The sequence below is a fragment of the Nicotiana tomentosiformis genome, chromosome 6 (genome assembly GCF_000390325.3).
Source record: "Nicotiana tomentosiformis chromosome 6, ASM39032v3, whole genome shotgun sequence".
Classification (NCBI taxonomy): domain Eukaryota; kingdom Viridiplantae; phylum Streptophyta; class Magnoliopsida; order Solanales; family Solanaceae; genus Nicotiana; species Nicotiana tomentosiformis.
Window position 1 is genome coordinate 20,797,208 of NC_090817.1, and position 23,856 is coordinate 20,821,063.

The window sequence follows — 23,856 nt, forward strand, 5'->3', positions numbered from 1 at the left end:
GTCGATGGAAGAGAGCCGACGATATCCATTCCCCATTTCATGAAAGGCCATGGGGATAAGACTAAGTGAAGTTTCTCTCCAGGTTGATGGATCATTGGTGCAAATCTTTGACATTTGTCACATTTTCGAACAAATTCCTTCGCATCTTTGAATATATCGATCCAATAATACCCTGCCCTGATTATTTTTTGGACTAATGGATTGGCACCGGAGTGATTCCCACAAGTGCCCGTGTGCACCTCACGTAGGATTCAATCGGTATCTCCTCGAACCAAGCATACTTCCAATGGTCTATTGAATGTCCTTCGGCATAGCGTTCCATCTGAAGCCAACGTGAATCGAGCAGCTTTAGTCCGTAGGGCCCTTGAATCTTTAGGGTCCGATGGGAGCTTTCCGTTCTTTAAGTATTCAATATACTTATTTCTCCAATCCCAGGTTAAGCTCATAGAATTTATCTCGGCGTGACCTTCTTCGATCACGGATCTCGAGAGTTGAACGACAGTCCCCGAGCTCAAGTCACCTTCCTCGACCAATGATCCCAAATTCGCAAGTGCGTCAGCCTCACTGTTTTTCTCTCTTGGAATATGCTCTAAAGTCCATTGTTTGAAATGGTGCAAAGTGACATGTAGTTTGTTCAAATACCTTTGCCTTCTATCTTCTCGAACTTCGAAGGTTTTTTTTACTTGACTTACCAATAGAAAAGAGTCACATTTGACTTCAATGACTTCTGCTCCCAAGTTTTTAGCTAGTTCAAGACCTGTAATCATGGCCTCAGACTCGGCCTCGTTGTTATTCAACCTGGTAGTTTTAATAGATTGCCTAATAGTGTTACCCATGGGTGGCTTTAAAACTATGCCTAGCCCAGACCCCTTCACATTCGAAGCCCCATCCATAAAAAGGGTCCATACCCCCGATGACGTACCCAATTTCAACAAGAGTCCTTTTTTGACTTCGGGTACGAGGGTTGGCGTGAAAACGGCCACGAAGTCTGCTAAAATTTGAGGCTTGATGGTCGTACGGGGTTGATGGTCGTACGGGGTTGATATTTGATATTTGACGGCCCATTTGGCCAATCGTCCTGATAGTTCGGGCTTGTGCAAAATATTACGAAGCGGGTAAGTGGTTAATATGCATATGGGGTGACATTCAAAGTACGGTCTTAACTTTCTAGAGGCGCTTATGAGTACAAGTGCCAATTTTTCTAGGTGTGGATATTTAGTTTCTGCTTCTCCTAAGGTCCGACTTATATAATAAACGAGAAATTGCGTTCCTTGCTCTTCCCGAACTAGGATACCTCTTACTGCGATTTACGATACTGCTAAGTACAAGCAAAGTTTTTCGTCTGTTTTTGGAGTGTGAAGTAGTGGTGGGCTCGATAGATACCGTTTTAGTTCCTTTAATGCATGTTGGCATTCCGGGGTCCAAGCAAAATCGTTCTTCTATTCTAGTAGAGATAAAAACTTGTGACTTCGATCTGATGATCTCGAAATGAATGGGCCTAAGGCTGTAATCCGTCTCGTTAGCCTTTGTACAGTTTTCACATTGTCCACGATGGTGATGTCTTCAATGGCCTTGATTTTATCGGGGTTAATCTCGATTCCCCTATTTGACACCATGAAGCCGAGGAACTTGCCCGAACCGACCCCGAAAGCACATTTTTCAGGGTTGAGCTTCATGTTGTATTTCCTCAAAATCTCGAACGTTTCCTACAAATGGGTCAAATGGTCCTCTACGCGCAGGGACTTAACTAGCATGTCATCAATATAAACTTCCATTGATATACCTATTTGTTATTCGAACATTTTATTTACTAGGCATTGGTAAGTAGCCCCTGCATTTTTTAGCCCGAAGGGCATCACGTTATAATATTATGTTCCATATTTGGTGACAAATGAAGTCTTTTCCGAGTCCTCCGGGTTCATCTGGATTTGATTATACTCGGAATAGGCATCGAGAAAAGTGAGGATCTCGTGGCCGGCCGTGGCATCGATCATGCGATCGATTTTGGGCAGCGAAAAAGAATCTTTGGGGCATGCTTTGTTCAAATCCTTATAGTCCACACACATTCTAAGTATGCTCCCTTTTTTAGGCACTATAACTACATTGGCTAACCATTCGGATATTTCACCTCCCAAATGGACCCTATCTTGAGAAGTTTGGTTACCTCGTCCTTTATGAATACGTGTTTTACCTCGGACTGGGGTCTTCTCTTTTGCTTCATCGGTCTTAACCTAGGGTCTAAGCTTAGATGATGTGTCGTTATGTCCGATGGGATCCCTGTTATATCTAAATGGGACCAGGAAAAGCAATCAATGTTATCGATAAGAAATTGAATAAGTTTCTTCCTGAGTTCGGGGCTCAACCCCGTTCCCAGGTATACCTTCAGTTCGGGACAGTGCTCGATTAGTGTGACTTGCTACAGTTCCTCAATCATTGATTTGATGGCGTCGGAGTCATCGGGAATCACGAAGGATCGAGGGATTCTCTGATCATCATCTTCTTCGATCTTCTGGTTATCTTGTTGGGTCAAAGTTGATGTCTGTGATTGCTATTTGGTATCTCGTTCCCCTTATGTGCCTGATCCCTTTACTAGCGAATGCGAGGATATTGGTTTCGCTTCCTCGACGGCGAACATTTGTCTTGCGGCTGGTTATTCTCCATACACTATTTTGACTCATCTCTATGTTGGGAATTTGAGGACCTGGTGTAGGTTCGAATGTACAGCTCTCATGTTGTGGATCCATAGCCTTCCGAAAAGGGCGTTGTATCTCATATTGCCTTCGATCACGTGGAACTTCGTTTCTTGGATGGTTCTGGCCACGTTTATTGGTAGAATTATCTCGCCTTTGGTGGTTTCACATGCCATATTGAATCCTCTTAGAACTAGGGTTGTGAGTATGATCTGGTCCTGTAGGCCGAGTTATTCTACGACCTTCAATCTGATGATGTTGGTTGAGCTACCTAGATCAATCAACACACGCTTAACTTTAGTTTTATTCATGAGTACGAATATTACCAGTGCATCGTTATGAGGTTGTATGACACCTTCTTCATCTTCATCATTGAAGGACAAATTTGTTCCTATGGGTATGTAATCTTGAGTTCGAGATCGCTTTTCTCTCACAATCGATGCCTTAGTGCATTTAAGCATTGGTCCCTGAGGTGTATCGGTATCGCCAATGATCATATGAATGACGTGTTGTGGTCCTTCTTGTTCGTTTTGCTTGCCGAAATCTCTATTTTTAAAATGGTTCTTCGCTCTATCGCTCAAAAATTCTCAAAGGTGCCCTTTGTTGAATAACCGGACTACTTCCTCTCTTAGTTGCATGCAATATTCCGTTCTGTGGCCATGGGTGCCATGATATTTGAACATTTGATTGGGATTCATCTGGGCAGGATCGATCTGCATGGGTCGAGGTCATTTAGTGTCTTTGATTCTTCCGATAGCCAAAACGATGGCGGATGCATCAATGCTGAAGTTATATTCCGATAACTGAGGTGCTTCCTTAGATCCGGAAGGCCTATCGAACCTACTTATATTCATCAGCCCCCGGGACCCTTGACCTCGATCACTTCTTTTGTTATTTTTCCTGAGGTTATGACTCGATTCACTTACTCTGTGGCTTCCGTTGTACGGTTGGTATCGATCCCTGATCGGACCTCGTTCTCGATTAGTATCCCTTCGAACAGCAGGTTCAGACCACAATTGATCATCTTCGACCCTAATTTTTGATTGGTACCGATTATGCACGTCGGCCCACGTGATGGCTGGGTATTCGATCAGGTTATGCATTAATCGCCACGAAGCCGTCGAACTTAGTTTGTTTAAACCTTGAGTGAAAGCCTGGACAACCCAATCGTCTGTGACTGGTGGCAAGTCCATTCATTCCTTTGAAAACGAGATACTAACTCCCTCGGCATCTCGTTATCCTTTTGTATTACCTTGAAGAGGTTTGATTTCCTTGTTACGACTTTTATGGTACCCGCATGTGCTTTCACAAATGAATCTGCTAATATGGCGAACGAGTCGATGGAATTTGGTGGTAGGTTGTGATACCAAATCATTGTCCCCTTCGAGCCGGTCTCTCCGAATTGTTTTAACAACACATATTTGATTTCATCGTCTTTTAAATCATTGCCCTTGATGGCACATGTGTAAGAAGTGACGTGCTCGTTGGGATCGGTCGTTCCATTATATTTGGGAATTTCGGGCATACGGAATTTTTGGGGATTGGTTTCGGGGCTGCGCTCGAGGGAAAAGGTTTTTGCACGAATGTTTTTGAATCCAACCCTTTTATCATTGGTGGAGGTCCCGGGATCTGATCGACCCTAGAGTTATAAGTTTCTACTTTTTTATCGTTGGCTTCGACTCGCTTTGTGAGTTCCTCGAGCAATTTCGGGAGTAGTCCCCGATTCTTGCTCATTTGACTTCACTATGGCTGGCTCCGTTCTGTGGGTGATTTATTGAGGTGGATTGGGTTCCGGCCTGATTTGTAGCTGGGTTTGGATCTGCAACTGAGCTATTGCTGCATGTTGGGCTTGCAACATTCCGAAAATCATACACAAGCTAACGTCGTTTTCCTCGACGTTATGGGTATCTCGAGCTGCAGACCGAGTAACACCATGAATGTTATTCTTGGGTTCAGCATGTAGGTTCTCCTCATTGGATACATGCGAATTGATATCTATTGGCGCTCCGATTCGAGCTCCAACGGCGTTTACAAGTGGTCTTTCAGTACTGGGTGTCAAGTTGTTGTTTTCGTCTTGAAGACCAGCCCCGTTGTCGATTGGTGAAGCCATTTGATTGATGGTTAATCGTAGCTAATCCAAAATTCAAGATATTTTCGGAAACAAGCGCAAAACACAATGGCGGTTTTTTTTTTTTTTAGATTCATATCAACTAACCACTGTTATCATTAGCCCTACGGTGGGCGCCAAACTGTTTACCCGAAAAATGGATAGAGCTGAATTTATTCGTAGTTCTAAGGATATGTGATATAGCTCAATACAAATCGTAAGGATAAAAGAAAATATCAAATATGGACCGCAAAGAGTGCAAAATAAACAAAGTTGTAAAGAAAGTAATTTTTAGGACTAAGCAAGATGAATCAGTTTATGACGCTTGAAAGAACAACTCTTCACTATGGGAGAATATGGTATTTGGATTACAATATAAGCATAAAAACTTGCCTCCTACCGAAATGATAACCATCCTTTTTTTTATAATAGAGGAATCTTACTTTAAATATAATTAAAAATACATAGTGGGAGACCATGATAAATCAGTTTTTTCACAATTTCTGTCGAGATTCTCTCCTCTAGTGGGATTGCAACGGCTCTTGTCTATGAGCTCGATATTGACTCGAGTCTTCGGTCTTGACTCGAGCTCTCGATCTTGGCTTGAGCTCGATTCTGACTCGGACCCTTGAATTGATTCGGGATCGATGTTGGTCGGTCTCTGGATCATAAGCTCGATAACTTTACTTTGCATCATAGCTCGATTTGGATTCGGGCTCGATAAGGATATCGGTCCCTCGGACTCGAAGCTTGCTTGTACCATCTTCAGAACCCGACTCGAAGTCTCGCTTAGATCGATTACGTTTCGAACTCGATCGATCATACGAAGTCCAAAATCTATTTCAACCGCATACAAGTAAATATAAGTTAAATTCACTGACGCTTATGTATACCTGATAATGTGCATCTAGCAAGCCCTCATATTTTATTTTCATTTGTTTATTGTACTTAAAATTTCTGTTACATTGTTGTTTGTTTGCTTCTTTTTTTAAAATTGAATGCATTGGTAAGAATTAATGGTCGCATTTTTTGTGTGAACTCATCCTTATAATGTAATTGCATGAGATGGAGAGTAATTGAGGATTTGAGAATTATTCTTCTCTGAAATGAAATTTTATTTCCGAAACATTGTATGTCTTAACTTATGCAATTATGATGTTTCAGATCCGCGCTTCATGTCTCACTGATCCAATTAATTTACACTCAGAAGCTTGTAATGGCTAAGGAAATCTCAGTAAGAAAATCTATAACTTGCTCATAGAAGAAAGTTCAGTAGTCCTCCATCCAAATTTATCCGGATTTCAAGAGTTAATTTTTTAAATTTTGATCGCGACATAAAAAGTACTACTATAGTCTATATGTCACAATTATTAAAAACTCATGATATTTGAAAAACATATGAAAATGACGGTCAATAAAAAACTTATTTGACTATCAAAATTTAAACTGCATCATATAAATTGGGACAAAGGGAATGTGATTTTGAGCTACAACAAGCTATGCCATTATGTTTTACGAATTGTAAATTCCATCGTAACATAAAATCAATATCTTTCTGTTTAGTTCATTCCCTTGTCTTCCAAATCTTAGTTCATGAAGCATATTCCGGCATGGCCCAACTATATGCTTTTTTGCTATATACATTGAGTCAAAATATGTATAAATTAAAGTGCGTTTTCTAAATAAAATAGTGAGCCATAAAGTTAAAAAAAACTATAAGAAATCCTACATAAAGCTAATGCTGAATGCATACCTTTTGATGCTATAAATAGATTGTCAATTTTAAAGAATTGCTATCCACTTTGACGTTTTGTCCTTTGGTAACTGCAAAAAGAGAATGACAAACTCTGAATACGTGCGTACGTGTTACTGTCGTGCTGAGCAACAGATTAGGAGTCCGGTTTTTCGACTCAAGCGATACAAATAGGTTAAAAATAAATTGGGCATCATTTTATATATAGCGCGGTGAATAATCATGTTATATTTGAACTTAAAATGGACGGGAGGTATAGCGCGCATATATAAGGTGCTATACTATAGCGTCTTATATATGCGCGTTATACCTATATAAAAAATCGTGTCATCTCCTTCCCCCACCAGACGCGAACCGGCAGACCCCAAAACAAAAAACAATCCCTCCCCCCCTCCATTTTTAAAGAAAAATAACTCAGTGGAGCTCACCCATCCCACAAAAAATGTATCTTTTCGGTATTGTAGCAAGCTTGCACCAGATCTAAGGCGTTATCGCGTAGTGGATTGGTCGTTTCGGCCCCCAAATCATAAAATCCTCACCTTTCAAAAAATTATAAATCGAGAAATTCCGACTTACCTTTTGTTAAAACCCATGTATAAAAAATGCGTATTAGTTATTTTTTACTGTGATCTATGTTTTTTCATGATTGTTTTGTAATTTAATTAATTTGTTATTTTTTTATCCGGATTAGATTATTGTTGTGGCAAAAAATTAGTAAAATAGATAAATTATTATTTTATGAATAATTAGTGTTATTAGTTGTTATAAAAAATGTTTATTAGTTATTTATTACCGTGGTATATGTATTTTCATGATTATTTTGTGATTAAATTAATTTATTATTTTTTATCCGGATTAGATTATTTATGTGCTAAAAGGTTAGTAAAATTGATAAATTATTATTTTATGAATAATTAATGTTATTTAGATTTTATTGTTGTACAGATATTAATATGTGACATCGTCATGGAGGTTCCCCTTATGCATCCCGGACCTGCATCTCGAGAGCTACTGTTGCTACAGGATAACCATAGGTCTTCATACATCTGGGATGGGTAGTGTTAGTCCAAGACATTCCGCCCCAAACGTATAGACGATATGTGGGAGTTCATTAGGGACCACCAACTTCATCCCCGTATAGTTAGACTCCTTCAGGATACGGGTTTCTACAGGATCGTAGAGATCGACCAGTTGCAGTTCGACTAGGCGTTGATCACGGCTATGATAGAGTGGTGACGACCGAAGACGCACATGTTTCATCTACCTATCGGCAAGGCTATCATCACGTTTGAGGACGTGGAGGTTCTCTTCGGGCTGCCGATTGATGGATTACTTGTACCTTACCCCCATGCTCTTAAAGACTATAGGGGAGTGCATTACCTGAATATGTTGCAGCGACTCACCGGTTTCCCACCAGCGGAGGAGACTGCATTGAGTGGGGTGAGTTGATTGCAGCTGCCACCCGTCCGGCAGCATCTGGAAGAGGATATCGACCGGCACACGAGATTATTATTGCTGCTGATGTTTGGTGATGTACTGTTCCCGAACACTTTGGGAAACCTAGTCAGCTTGAGATTTCTATACCATCTGGAACGGCTAGATGATTTACCCGGTTACAGCTGGGGTGCAACTGTTCTAGGTTACTTGTATAGGCATATGTGTCGGGCGTGCATGCGCACCCAGAGAGACGTTGCCGAATTTTTACCGCTGCTACAGGTAAAAACATAATCAATTCTTTTCATGATTATAACATACATAGTAAAAATATACCTTAAATTTTAGGTCCACAATCTATATTAGGTTTGAGCCTGGGAGCGGTTCCTGCAGTTCCAACCACCTCTACCACCGATGGCTCCGGATGCACCACCACCACTGTTTCTCCTTTTTGCTTGGAGTTGGGTTGATAGGTGAGGCTACGAATGCGAGTTAGAGGCTCGACATCATCTCCCCTATTACAGGGATTTGTTGCATTTGCTTGAAGGCGCGCAGGTACATGTATACTTAAGTTTACTTGGCCTAACTTTATATATGTTGTGTTTACTCACGATTCCTGTGTTTAATTGATAGTTCGTATGGAGTCCATACATCGACACGCTCATAGTTGGTTTGCCCGATTATTGCTCCCGCGGCCGAGCTATGTGGATCTCTTCCGTCCTATTGATATGTCTCGATATTGTCGAGCATCATGCCACCGAGTGAGTCCTTCACCAGTTTGGTCGAGCGCAACTTGTACCTATTCCAACCACTTGGCTTAGTACACATTACCAGCGGGATGATCGTTCCAGGGTTGACCAGACATACTTGGCCTAGCTAGAAGCTGAGATTGAGGTTTGGGACCAGAGGTATGACCTGATTCCTCCACCTCCTCCACCTGAGCGTACGGATGGTGAGCATGAGTATATGGGTTGGTATCGCAGCATTACCCGACTTCTCGTCGGGAATCCCATTCATCGCGCTGGTGGTCGGTACATTCCAGACGCCGGGAGGCATGAGGCACTGATATGTTATTTGTTATACTTACTTATAATGTTACATTATCCTTCTGTAATTAATATTTTATATGTTATGCAAGCAATTGCCTTACATCAGTTCTACCAGTTGGGACTGCAGATGCCATCTGCAGTATACCGGCAAGGGAGCGGAAGCTTTGCACGGGTATGGTCGTCGGGTTACTGGTCTTGCTGCCGAGACATTGAGACGTGACCAAGATGATGAGCGCTTAGGATACGAGGTTGTTTATGTGCCACCAAAGGAGTACCATCATGGGCCACCAGAAGAGCCTGAACGTGGTAGACGTGGCAGACGTGGAAGGCATGGACAGAGAGGAAGGTGTGTCCCACAAGGTCGTGGTGGTCGGCGAAGACAGGGTCCCCAGCAATGGGGCATTGAGGCAATTATTGACGATATTAGAGATGATCAGCCGGGTGACCACCCTAAGCCACACGATGCTCATCATGACATGCCGCCATTCAGCCTTCAACTGTCGCCAGGGACTTCGCACGTGACCCGGTCAACTCCATTATTGATCGCAGGCACGACCATTACGCGACAAGAGTGGGATTAGTATTTCCCTGATCCCCGAGAGCCATCGATGGTTGCAGATTCGCGTCCGATACGAGAGGTGCATAGTGGGCGACGACTGAGTTATGTTTCATCACCGAGGGATGTTGAGGATCTAGCACATACTTCATCTACTCCAGTGTACCTCGATGTTCCGACAGAGCCTTGCTTCGCTACTCAGGCGCAGGTTTGTTTGTATTACTATTATTTCTATTTAGTTTTATCTCATTGATTAGTCAGTAATATCTAAAGCATTTTTATTTTTTTTAAGATATCGCCATCGCTCGTCACGGAGGCCGCATTGTGCGATACTGACATGCCGGAGACGGATGATCTTATGCAAGAGCCCGTTGAGACCATGGTGTGACTATTAAAAAAATATTTTGGTAACGCGTGCGTTAGTAATTTATATTTCATATAGTAAAATATCTTATTATTCTGTAGGTTACTGCTGGCCCGACGACCGCTTCTACCGAGTCTGCCAGCCTTACTGACGATCATGTTGTAACGCATCCTCCGATAAAGAGGTAACGTGATGAGGATGATCCTGATAGCGTAGCCAGGCGGGATGGGATGCGCCTCAGGCCAGCCAATGCTTTAAAGCATACAGGTTGTGGGACACATTGACATTTATTATTATTTGTATATATGACATTAAATATATAATAGCAACATTATTTATGTCTTACATAATTTGCGCATGTGTTTTTATTTCTCGAGTTATTTATTAGTTTAACACTATAATACAAAAAAAATGACAACTTAACATAAAATTTAAATTCGTTACCAAATAAAGATAATACATGACACGTACAACATAAAAATAAAATACTACACTCAACGCATCAATGTGTTTGTTTAATCACTATCGCCCATTATTCTGTGCTTCAACCACTTAAATTTCTCCTCCAACCTATTTTTTTTTTCTTCTACCTCTTTTAGTTTCTCCTGCAATGCTGCAAGTTGTTCTTGTAGTTTCACGATCTGGAGTTCGTATTCACCGGTCAGATTCCAAATGTTTAGCAAACATGATTTGTAGTATTCCTGATTAAAGGGTTCATCATATCATTCATCAAACCCACATTTCTTTTTCATCCTACCAATGAGAGAATAACACAAGACTAATTAATATGTTATATAAAAAGTATTAACAAATATTTCTTCGAAGAATAATAACTTACAACTTGTTCACACATCCAACATCTGCGCCCCAGATTGCAATTTGACCAACATGGCTTCAAAATCGTACGTTTGCCACAGTAACACATTGGTACGTAATTGCGTCCAAACATGTCGTAATGCTCAAAAATGGAAAATTAATGGATAGTTTTTCTATTCGTTTTGTTACGATGCAAATAATAACTACAATGCGCGGGGTTTTTATAGGTATCTAAGAGTGATTTTAGGTTACATAAATCATATTGGTAAGGTGTTATGTTTCGCGTGATAATGATTCTTTCGGGTACAAGTGGGTCCAGTTTTTTAAGTCTGACAACTTTTTCAGTTCATCAGCTTTTTCAGGCCAACATATTTTTCAGGTCGACATGACAATACACATAGCGCATATTGGTAAGGCGCTATGTTTTGCGTGATAATGATTCATTCGGGTACAAGTGGGTCCAGCATTTCATGTCAATAACTTTTTCAGGCCGACAACTTTTTCATGTCGACATGACAATACACATAGCGCATATTGGTGAGGCACTATATTTTGCGTGATAATGATTCATTCGGGGACAAGTGTGTCCAACATTTCATGTCAACAACGTTTTCAGGCCGACAACTTTTTCAGGTCGACATGACAATACACATAGCGCATATTGGTGAGGCGCTATGTTTCGCATTCTTATAGGTCGACATGCAACTTAGTTCTTCTTTAACTAAACCAAGAGATCAATATTCAAATACCATTTGAAGAACCGGTACAACATCCAATTCATAAATGCCACTAACATTTAATAAGTGGTTTACGAAGAGGCAAAAAGGTGAAGGTAGTTCAAAAGATCCAAATGGAACATGCCATAACACAATTGATCCCTACCTTGAAAAATATCTGCTAGGTTGCTATATTGATTTGGTTGATGACAAGTGGCATAGTGTTCTACGTCCCTTGAAAAATAAGTCTATCGATATACATACTAATATCAAAGTTGCAGGGCATATTATTGAGGGCGAAGCGCATTCTATATAGCCTGAAGGTATGCGAATTTGGGGAGAAAAACTACAATGGGTTCCCCTTTACTCAAAACGATGTGATTATGAAGTACTATGTCACTGGCATGGGCTTGTTGTACCACAAGCACTGTCTGCAACCTTCCAAACAAACACACACAAAGATGAACCATAAGTGATCCGGCATTTGATGAAGAAGATTCTAGAGATGAAAAGGGCATTTGATGTTCATCATGCAATGGATGATCTTAACTACTTGAAAAGAATGAAGGATCAGTACTGGGATTTATTAGAAAATAAAAAATTGCATAGAGACAATGATTATCCTATTTTCCCAACAGTTGTCGAGTGGGAGGGACTACGTAAGTTTCTAACACAAACGTTGGACATAGGAGTCCCATATTGTTGTAGAAATCAAGCAAGTGGTCTTATTGATGATAGCAATGAAATACGAGAATGTGTGTCAATTGGGGCCTAGATTACTATGCCCTTGGTTCCGAAGGGTGCGTACACGATGTTGACGAAGAAGATGAAGACGGTGATAATGAAATAATGTCAGACACTGACGATAATGGCGAATGGCAATTGTTTTTTTTTCCTTGGGTTGTATGTTAAATTGTAGTATTGAATCTTTAATGCTAAATATCAATTAGATTTAACCCCATTGGAAACATAATTTTATTTCATACATTTTGCAACCTGAACATTTACATAAATGTAGTACAACAAAATTACTCCAATAAAACACTACGTTTATCCTTGATAATTGGGTTGAATTACCACCACTTCCCAAGCCAGCTGAAGGACATTTACGGCGGTTGTGTCCTGTTTGGGAATATATGCCATATTTACGCACATAAACGGTATCACCAACATCCATTTGGTTCCGTATAAGCGTTCTTTTTTGTACTTGTCGTTGACGCACATAATCCTTGTTATACACCATTTTAAATGGTTTCGACGGCCAATAATGATCAGCACCCACTGCTGCAACTGTCCACTATAGGTGTTTAAGTATGCACCAATACTATATTCTTTATCAACGTACCTCATTGCCATGAAACTTGTATATTAAAATCACTTCATGGCAAGTGATAGATTGACCATTTTCCACAGGAGCATAGTCTTCTGGCTTCATTGACGATGTGTGTATTATTTCCACGGTTGTGATGCAGACCAGAGCGAACCTCAAAAATATTTTGCTCGCTGCAATACTGCAAAAATGAATGCCACTGTGCTCGCTTCCTATATTTCTCAAATCATTTCATTGGTTGTGACAGAAATTCAACACCCATTTCCATCAATGACAATGCACCTCTAGATCTTTTTACAAACCTCTTCGCCTTTTGCTTGAATGACATCTGCACCATGGCCTCGACTAGAAATCCACGTGCAGACTTCAATAACCCATTGAAAAACTATAACACATTTGTAGTCTGAATTCCCCATCTTCTACCACCATCCATATGCAAAAGTCCATTTGTCAAGCTCATGTCGCATCAACTAACGATAGGCTTCTGGGTCTTTCTGCCTAATCAATTCCATTCGCCTACTGAATTTACACTCTTGGTGATCTGCTGCAGCCATCCACATTAAATCATGCAAATCCTTGTTTGGATAAGCCCTCTAGAAGTTGGTCTTCAAGTGTCTAACACAGTAACGGTGGTAGGCATACGATTCCTGCCATGCACGCAAATTCAATACAGAACTTAAAATACCTCCATGCCGATCAGATATTAGACAAATACTTGAACAGTGTTTGACAATGTGCTCCTTCAAGTGGTTCAAAAATTATGTCCACGTTTCTTCGCTTTCATTGGCACAAATAGCAAATTCTAGGGGAAATATACTTCCATTATCATCTACAGCAACGACGATCAACAACTTAATATCATACTTTCCATAGACATGAATGTCGTCTACGGATATTACTGGCCGACAATGCACAAAACTATCAATGGCTGATTTAAATGCCTAAAAAATATATCGGAATATGTATTATGGTATTTCTGAACTCCGCTCAAGCTTCCATTCAACAACAGTCCCGGAGTTAAAGTGTTGCAATGCAGACATGTACCCAGGTAGAGCGGCAAATAACTTATCCCAGTTACCATAAATAATTTCAAACGCACGTTTACGCCTAAGAAATATCTTTCTTTTGGTAATGGTACATCCATATACCTAGTGGACAGATGTTATACACTCCTTGATCTTGTACCTTATGAAAGCTACAATGTATGGAATCAAGACAAAACAAATCAAGTCAACATTCAAGTGAAAATGATTCCCACTGAATGTGTCCATTTCACAATTGTGGGTGTCAATGTATTTTTCCACAATCCACATATTTGCTTTCAACTTTCTCAGACGCAATATCCAATTACAACCTTGAAACCATCTACGACAAATAACCTTATATACTTCCGGAGATGACTCATGAACCACGATCTCACGACACTCTTTTGTGATGTACATTCGCACCGCCTTGCTTAGGCGCGCTTTATCAGCAAAAAAATGCCCTTTGACAGCACCGTTGCTCTAGATTTATCCCACATTATTGTCCGAATTTCGTCAAGATCCCTTGTGAGGGCATCGACATTCATCATACTTGGCAACTGATCAAGGTAAGGAACATCCCTTTAATGAAACAACACATGGGACTCGTACACTTTTGGTCTAATGAGAGGTGGAGCATGCTCCCTCGTTGTCACTACCCGAAATTCCCACCTTCACGATCGTGATAGCGCCTAACATTTCACTTGTTAGGCAAGCCAACGTTAAAATAATCTTAACTATTTTTAAGCAAATTTAATTAAATAGAAATAAATTACTGAAATAAAGTGTGGAAGGCCATAAATACCGAATTATCAAAATACATCCCCGAATCTGGTGTCACAAGTGCACAAGCTACTAGAATAATACAAATAAAGGTCTGAATAAAATTCAAGTTGTTTAAAAGATAATACACAACTAAGATAAGATAGAAGGGGACTTCAGAACTGCGAACGCTGAGAAGTTATACCTCAAGTCTCCTCTGAGTAGATGAATCCGAGCACGTCTATGGTACGCTACTGGGACCAACTCCAAAATCTGCACAAGAAGTGCAGAGTGTAGTATGAGTACAACCGACCCTATGTACTCTGTAAGTATCGAGACTAACTTCGACGAAGTAGTGATGAGGCTATGACAGGACACGTACGTAAACAACCTGTACAAGTATATACAAATACGAAGCAACAATAAAATAATAAATAATACTTTATAAATTTGGGAGGGAACATGCGAAGGGGGGTTGATATAATAATTTCAGCAGGAGAATTATTACTTAACAGCCAAATAATTCCTCAACAATAAAATGAGCAATTGATGATATAAAAATGGCATGGCACCATCTTTCGTACTTTTACTCTCATTTGTCACGGCATCACCCTTCGTGCTTTTTCACTCTCGAAAAATGATACGGCATCACCCTTCCTAATTTTACACTCTCTGAAAATGACATGGCATCACCCTTCCTGCTTTTACACTCACCAATGGCACGGCAACACCCTTCCTGCTTTTACACTCGTCCTTACCATGATAGTGATATTATAGATAATGAAAATGGCACGGCAACATCTTTCGTGCTTTTACACTCTTCCTTACCATGAAAATAATAATATAATTTCGGAAGAGTATTTAAATACGGGAATATACACTTATCAATCATTTCAATACCAGAATGCCGACTTTACCTTCCAAAATATTCAACAATAATTAAATAAATAATATTTTCACGAATAATGATCAAATAATCAATAATAAATTTAAGCGGGAATATCTTAATTAAATAGGCAATTATTCACAATAAACAAATTTCACACGCATGCTTTGACTCAACCACAACGCATAAGTGCTCGTCACCTCACATATACGTTGTACCCGCACATTAAATCACGTAGCAAATAGACAGATAAGTCCTACTCCCTTAAGTCAGGGTTAACCACGACACTACCTCGCTTTGCAACCAAATCCAAGATTCCAATAAACCTTTGCCTCGCGAATTCATGTCTGAAATCCTCAAATGCAAGTCGAAATCGTGAAAATCCCCTATGAAATCGCCTAAATCCGTGCTTGAAATGTCTAAAAATGAGAAAAATCTCGGACTCTTCAATTTATACACTGCCTAGGGATTTTTGCTTCTGCGATGGACTTGACCGCGCCTGCGGCCTCGCTTCTGCAGAACCAAATGTGCATTTGCGTTGCCTTCCGCTTCTGCGATCGAAGGGTCCGCTTCAGCGGACGCGCGGGTGAGTTCAAGGTTCCGCACCTGCGGCTCTTTGCCTAGCTTGCCCTGTCCGCTTCTGCGAGGTATTTCTCGCTTCTGCGGACAAGGCTTCGCAGAAGCGAAGGCACCAGAAGCAGCAAAATTTCAGATTTTGCTTAAGTCCAATTTTTGTTCCGATTTTGATTCGATTCACACTCGGGGTACTCGGGACCTCGTCTGAATATACCAACAAGTCCCATAACATAATAAGGATTTACTCGGGGTCTCAAATCACATCAAACAACACCGAAATTACAATTCACACCTCGATTCGAACTTTTGATTTTTTAAACTTTTCAATTTGTAAAACTCGTGCCAAAACATATTAAACGAATTCGGAATGACTTCAAATTTGGCACACAAGTCATAAATGACATAACGGAATTATTCCAATTTTCAAAATCGGATTTCGGCCCCGATATCAAAAAATCAAATCCGCGGTCATACTTGAAAATCTTTAGCCTTTAAATTTCTAGTTTCCGTTAAATGGCCATAACTTGAGTTAGGGACCTCCAAATTAAATTTTGGGCATATGCCCAAGTCCCAAATCATGATACGGACCTACCGACACTGTCAAAATACTGATCTGGATCCGTTTTCTCAAAATATTGACCAAAGCCAACTCGGTTGAGTTTTAAGGCTCTATTTCATATTTTAATTAATTTTTCATACAAAAACTTTTTGAAAAATTATACGGATTGCGCACACAAGTCGAGGAATAATAAATAGTACTTTTTGAGGTCTTAGAACATATAATTAATTATTAAATTTAAATATGACATTTTGGGTCCTCACACTCGTCAAATCAGGCTCATCATTCTCGTCCTCATCACTGTCACCCTCATCAGGGAAGGGTGTGTCATCTCCAGACTCGCCAGTATTGTTGTCATAATTACTATCATCTTTCTGACTCTGCGCATCTGCGAGATTCCGATTAAATATGTCGTTTTCGGACAATTGAGTAAGGACAAGTTGTTCGTTTTCACTGCATAACCAATAAAATAATAAAATTCTCAAATTTCATCCAAACTTTACGTATAAACTTTATCACTTCACTTACAAATCATATTTTGTTGATCGGAATCTGGCATATCAAGAAAGCATACTGTTCAGCGAACTCAAAGTGAAGGACTAAAATTTTGGAAAACGATCCAAATATGTTTGCTGAAGATAGTGATTGAAGCTGTGAGCTTTGTGTCCAGATTTTCTTGTCATAATTGAGTTTTGTTTTGTCTGGAACGATTACACATTACCATAAAAAAAATTCTTTTCCTACTTGAAGTGAAAATAATGGAGTCCTATACTTATTTTAGAGGTTTTTTCTTCTCCTTTTGCATCAATTCTGATATTTAGAATTTTAGATCGTCAGAGAATTTAGGAATAGAATATTTTGAGAAGAAAATAAAAAGAAATTAAGGCCTCATTTGTTTGCACTTAATGGAGGTTTGAATCTTAATCATTCAGATCTTAGATATTAAGTGCGTTTATTTTTAAAGTCTGAATCTTAACCATTAAGATCTTAATCATTAAGTGTGTTTGTTTTTTTTACTTCACAATCACTTAATGGGTCTGAATAGGTATGTATGATTAAGATCTATAACAAAGACTTATAGCCTATTTGGCCGAGCTTATTCTCGGGCCAAAAGTACTTTTTTGGCCAAAGGCACTTTTGGCCAAACATTGAGGTGTTTGGCCAAGCTTTTGGAAGGAAAAAAGTGCTTTGAGGAGAAGCAGAAGCAGTTTTTGAGAAGCAGAAAAAAATAGCTTCTCTCCAAAAATACTTTTCTGAGAAGCACTTTTGAGAAAAATACACTTAGAAGCAGTTTTCAAAAGCTTGACCAAACACTAATTACTGTTCAAAAGTATTTTTCAAATTAATTAGCCAAACACAAAGTGCTTCTCACCAAAAGCACTTTTTTTAAAAGTACTTTTGATAAAAACACCTCTCCAAATAAGCTGATTTTAGAAACTTGGCCAAACAGGCTATTAATTTCATTAAGATGCTATCATCCACATTCATTACTTACTATTGTCATTGTCTACCATTATCAACTACTACTACCACCACTGTCATCCTCAACCATAGCCGCCACCACTACCACCACCCACCACCCCCACCACCATCATCCTCAACCATAACAACATACTCAACTACCACAATCAACCACCCCATCACCATCAATAACCATAGCCGACATTATCCACCATTATAAACTGCCACCACCTATCATCACCTTCCTCAATCACAAACACAAACACCACCCACCATTATTAACTATTACTATCCATCACCACCATCCTCAATCATAATCGCTATCGCTATCAATCACCACTAGCTACTACCTAGAACCACCATCATTAGATTAATTAGTATTTTATTTAAATTTTATGTTTATTAATTTTTAAATAAAGATAAATTTTATATATTCAGATTTTGAAAAAACAAATAGTCCTAATCATTTAGTATTCAGATCTTAATACACATCTTAATATTCAGATGTGTATTCAGATTCAGATGTTTTAATCTTAATACACAACTTCACATTCAAATATGTGTTCAGATTCAGACGTCTTAATCTTAAAAAAAAAATGAGGCTAAGTAACCTTTGAAGAGCAGTAATTATGTGAACCTCTATATTAGGTACTATTTATATTGTTTATAATCTATTGAATTTCTTCCCTTCATATGTGGACATAAGTCAGATCGAAACATATAAAAGGATCAAATATTTCTCGAATATAAATTTGATAATAAGGACTGAGGATAGTCCTAAAACACTTACTCAAATTTAAGGTAATGTCTTTTGGGACATGATGTATATATCCAAGTCATATCTTGATAGTTAATTTTGTGAATGTTTTTTAATGGTATTCGTATGTTCTGTTACATGTGGAAGAATTATGGGAGGCAATTGAGAATGTAATAGCCTTGCATAGTCATTGATGAGGAAAAATGAACTTTTGTGTTAAACTTTTTAAGAACGAGTTTTGGCTTGACTTGACATAGCGATTTTCTTGGGTCAGGTGGTATTTAAAAACGGAGTTATTGGTTGATGATCCTAAGAAGGTCAACGCATTACAAAAATGACCTACCCTTATATATGATTGCTAACGAGATGTACGTATATTTCGGTTAACACGAATATTACTGATGTACGTACCTTTATTCTCAATTGTTCAATAAATATGAATAGAGTTTTCACGAGCTCAAGATATGTTCACCATAATGCATCTTCTTCAATTGCATGTTCTTGATTCAGGGGTTAGTTTTTGTTAGGATTGGTCACATGTGATATGTAGAATCTAAAAAATAAATATTGTAGCAATAAATCAAACAACAAAGAGAAATACGCCATTGAACACAAATATATATATCCATACGTAAAGGTAATTTATGTCAATGGATTATTCAGATAATCACGTTAAACAACTCTAAAGAATGTTGGGTATCATGTTCAGAGGTAAATTGGAATTCAAAGTTAATGGGTTTGGCCTCATAATCTTATTATTAAACTATTACACGTATGAAATTATGAATCTAGAATTTAGTGTTGGCTTAAATTTTAGTACCTTTACATAGATATATACACTGAATTCGGTTGAATACTCAGTAAATATATTACATCCCGTTTTGGTCATGTTCAATAATTTAGTAACACAACTACTGTCATGGGCTTCTTTCCATCATCGACCCATGACCCCTTGGACGCGCCCCGTGGCGTCCCGGCAAGCCTCCCAACGCCTAGCGCCACGGTCGGCCCCGTGGTCTCGGCAGCGCCAAGTGACAAGCGAGCATGCGCCTCTGTCGCCCCACCGATAATCAATGCCAGCGCCCAGCGGCTGGCCAATGCCATCAGCGTCGCGCGCACCGACAATGCCGCGCGCCCAAATCATCATGTTGCCATCCGCGCCGCACACCCAGACTGTGCCCCGCGCGCAGACCCAATGCCAAGCACCAGCGCCCAGCCGCTGGCAGATCCAAATAGTGCCGCGCGCGCCCACAGCAATGCGCGCGCAGACCCTGCTGCTCAAGACAAAGTTGTTGCCATCGGACTTGCTTCCATAGAAGACTAAGTCCTTTTCATTGTAATTATAGAGTAGTTTTACTTCATTCATTTTCAGTGTGCTTCTACAGCTTTCTTAGGTCAACTCATGTAACTTTGGTTTATTTTTTTTAAGCATTATTAAGGGGGACCAAAGCATTCAAACATTCAAGCATTCAAACAATTCTCTGTACTGGTGTCTCTCCCCCCCGACACCGCATAGCATCTTGTAATAGCTTTCATCATCATCATCAATACAATCATCAGCTTTCATCATCAGTTGCTCATTTTCCGCTGCTCAATTGCTCACGACATTGGTTTTCCCGTACGGCACTGACAATCTAGTCTAGCGTACGGCGAGGACCTCAGTTGGCGCATAGCAACCGCACTGACATCGGTTGCTTAGCCTTACGTCGCCCTTCCAAAGAACATCAGGAAGGCGCCGCGTAACAGTTGGTATCAGAGCCTAGGCTCGACATCGGACGAGGGAACTCATTGGCATCATCATCACCATTTCTGACCATGGTGAATCATGGGGATCGACTCACGACCCTAGAAGAGACGGTTGACGCATTACGGCCCATCGTGGATACGTTGCCTGATCTACAAACCAGCCTAGTGCAAAGGTTGGACGACCTGGACCGCAGAATGCGGCAGGCCGAAAATGACATTGCAAACATCAGTCAAGACTCTGAGGAAGACCGGGAAACGGCTGCCGTCGAGGCAACCAACATTCATGGCAAATTCGAGGACCTCCAACAGGAGCGTGCCGAGGATTTAGCCCATCGGGAACTAGAGGCAGACAGACTGACAGTCATGCAGCAAACCATAGACAACTTGACAGGCCAGCTCAATGTTGTCAATGCTGCCCTTCAAAGCCTGCTCAAAGGGGGCGAAAATCACATCAGGGGTGCCATGAACATTGGCCCCATTCCACAAAAGCTCAAAATTCCGGAGCCCAAGCCATACAACGGAGCCCGGGATGCTAAAGAAGTGGAAAACTTCATCTTCGACATCGAACAATACTTCGATGCCATTGGACATTTGGAAGAATCCAAAAAGGTAGCAACTGCTGCCATGTATCTTCAAGGCGATGCCAAACTCTGGTGGCGAGTCAAATACGAAGCCATCAGGGCCGGTGAAGATACTCTCCAGACATGGGCAGAACTGAAGGCCGCCATACGCCTGCAGTTCTTCCCCGAAAATGTGGAATACAATGCACGGAGAAAGTTGCGTGAACTCCGCCACACCAGGTCGGTGCGGGACTACGTGCGTGAATTTTCCGCACTCATGCTAAACATACGGGATATGGGGGACAAAGACAAACTGTTCGCATTCATAGAAGGTTTGAAACCTCATGCTCGTATGGAACTGCAAAGACAACGGGTAGATACCCTACCCAAGGCCATTCAAGCTGCTGAGTGCCTTGGGGATTATCAGTTGGAAACTCAGAAGGATAGGACCCAGCCGCCTGTCCGAGGGGGATACAACGGGAGCCAACCTAGCAACGGTGGCCCCAACAGAAACGGAGGAGATCGAGGTGCATCCAGATCCAAGACTCCTACCTCAAGCAGTAACACTACTGCATCAGTCAACAACCATCAGGGGAGAAATCCCCCATCAGAATGCCGTCATTGCGGCGGGGAACATTGGAACAATCAATGCCCCAACATACAAGTCAATGCTCAACAAACTGTTGACGATGACGAATCAGATGCCGACGACCCAGACAGGCACCGATCAAGTAGGTGCCTTCAACGCATTTGTCGGCTCCATTCATGATACCTTGGCGGGAACCAGCACTGGCAACCCCAAGAAGAAGGCATTCCCAATCGACAAGAAAGGGAAAGGAAAGGCGGACGAGAGGCCTCCCACATCACAAAAGAGGACCTTAATGTTCGTTGACATGAAAGTTAACGGCCGACCTATTCGGGCATTGATAGACACGGGTGCTAGCCACAACTACCTGGCCTCAACTCAGGTGCAACGCCTCGGTCTTGCAGTGCAAAAATGCAAGGGTCGTGTCAAGGCTATCAACTCTCCATCTCAGCAAGTGAGTGGAATAGCCAAAGAAGCGCCAATCCAGCTTGGCCCATACAAGGGAATATTCGACCTACGCATAGCTATCATCGATGACTTCGAACTGATAGTAGGATTGGAATTCCTCAGGCAGACCAACACCATCCCGGTACCATATGCCAACATGCTCCTAATGATGGGAGACAACGGGGCCAAACCCCACACCATACCGTGCATATCCAAGAAGATGGCCGCTGGAAACATCACGGCCATGCAGTTTAAGGAGGGAACCAACAGACCTGAACCCACAGTTCCGGCTGCCCTCAACATCATCAAACAGGCATCACATCATCGGGGCCCAACAGCTCATGGCGCCCCTCATTGTGTGAAGACTGGCCAAGCATTCCCAAAGGCCAAGTCGGATCACCCAGCAAAAGCGGGACTCTTGGAGCCGCTACCAGTCCCACAGAGACCTTGGGAAAGCATTTCCCTGAATTTCATCACAGGGTTACCCAAGGTCGGAAATCATGCAACCATCATGGTGGTAGTAGACTTGGTTTCCAAGTATGCCACCTTCATCGCAGCCCCGCAGAACATGTCGGCAGAAGCAACAGCTCGACTCTTCTTCTCCCATGTTGTCAAACATTGGGGTATGCCCAACAACATCATCAGTGACTGCGACCCACGCTTCACTAGCAAGTTTTGGACCCAACTCTTCAGTTGCCTCGGATCCAAATTGAGTTACAACTCAAATCATCATCATCATCAGCAAACACATGATCAAACAGACCGGTTCAATGACATGCTGGAGGAATATCTCCGCCAATTTGCTACCGGGTCACAAACTCATTGGGTGAAGCTTCTGGATGCTGCTCAGCTGTGTTTCAATTCCCAAAAGTGCGCCCATACAAACAAAAGCGCTTTTGAAATTGTTACCGGACAGCAACCGCTACTCCCACATAATGTGAATGCACCAATCATCCCATCATCTCATCGAGCTGCCAGTTTCTCTACAGAATGGGAACAAACTTTGAAGGTAGTGCGGAGCTATCTTGTCAATGCCCAAGACAGGGCAACGAGGCATGCCGAACAGAACCTTCACTTTGCCCAACATCAAGCAGGGGACAAAGTGATGGTAAGAACCCCGAGGCGAAACTTGTTTGCAAAGAGGACCCAAGATCCTCGCCTATTGCCAAACTTCATCGGGCCTTTTTCCATTGAAAGGCGCATCGGGAAATCCACATACCAGCTGAACACACCAGCCTGGTGGAAAATCCATCCAGTCTTCCATGTCAGCCGCCTCAGGCCAGTTCAGAAATGCATGGAAGATCATTCAGAAAGACATCTCACAGCACCGAGGGGAACAGACCTCCCAGCCGTCAAGAGCCTGACCAATCATCATCATCCTGCAGGTAAGGCTCCGAGGACGTCGCCAACTCAGGTGGGGGAGAATGTCATGGGCTGCTTTCCATCATCGACCCATGACCCCTTGGACGCGCCCCGTGGCGTCCCGGCAAGCCTCCCAACGCCTAGCGCCACGGTCGGCCCCGTGGTCTCGGCAGCGCCAAGTGACAAGCGAGCATGCGCCTCTGTCGCCCCACCGATAATCAATGCCAGCGCCCAGCGGCTGGCCAATGCCATCAGTGCCGCGCGCACCGACAATGCCGCGCGCCCAAATCATCATGTTGCCATCAGCGCCGCACACC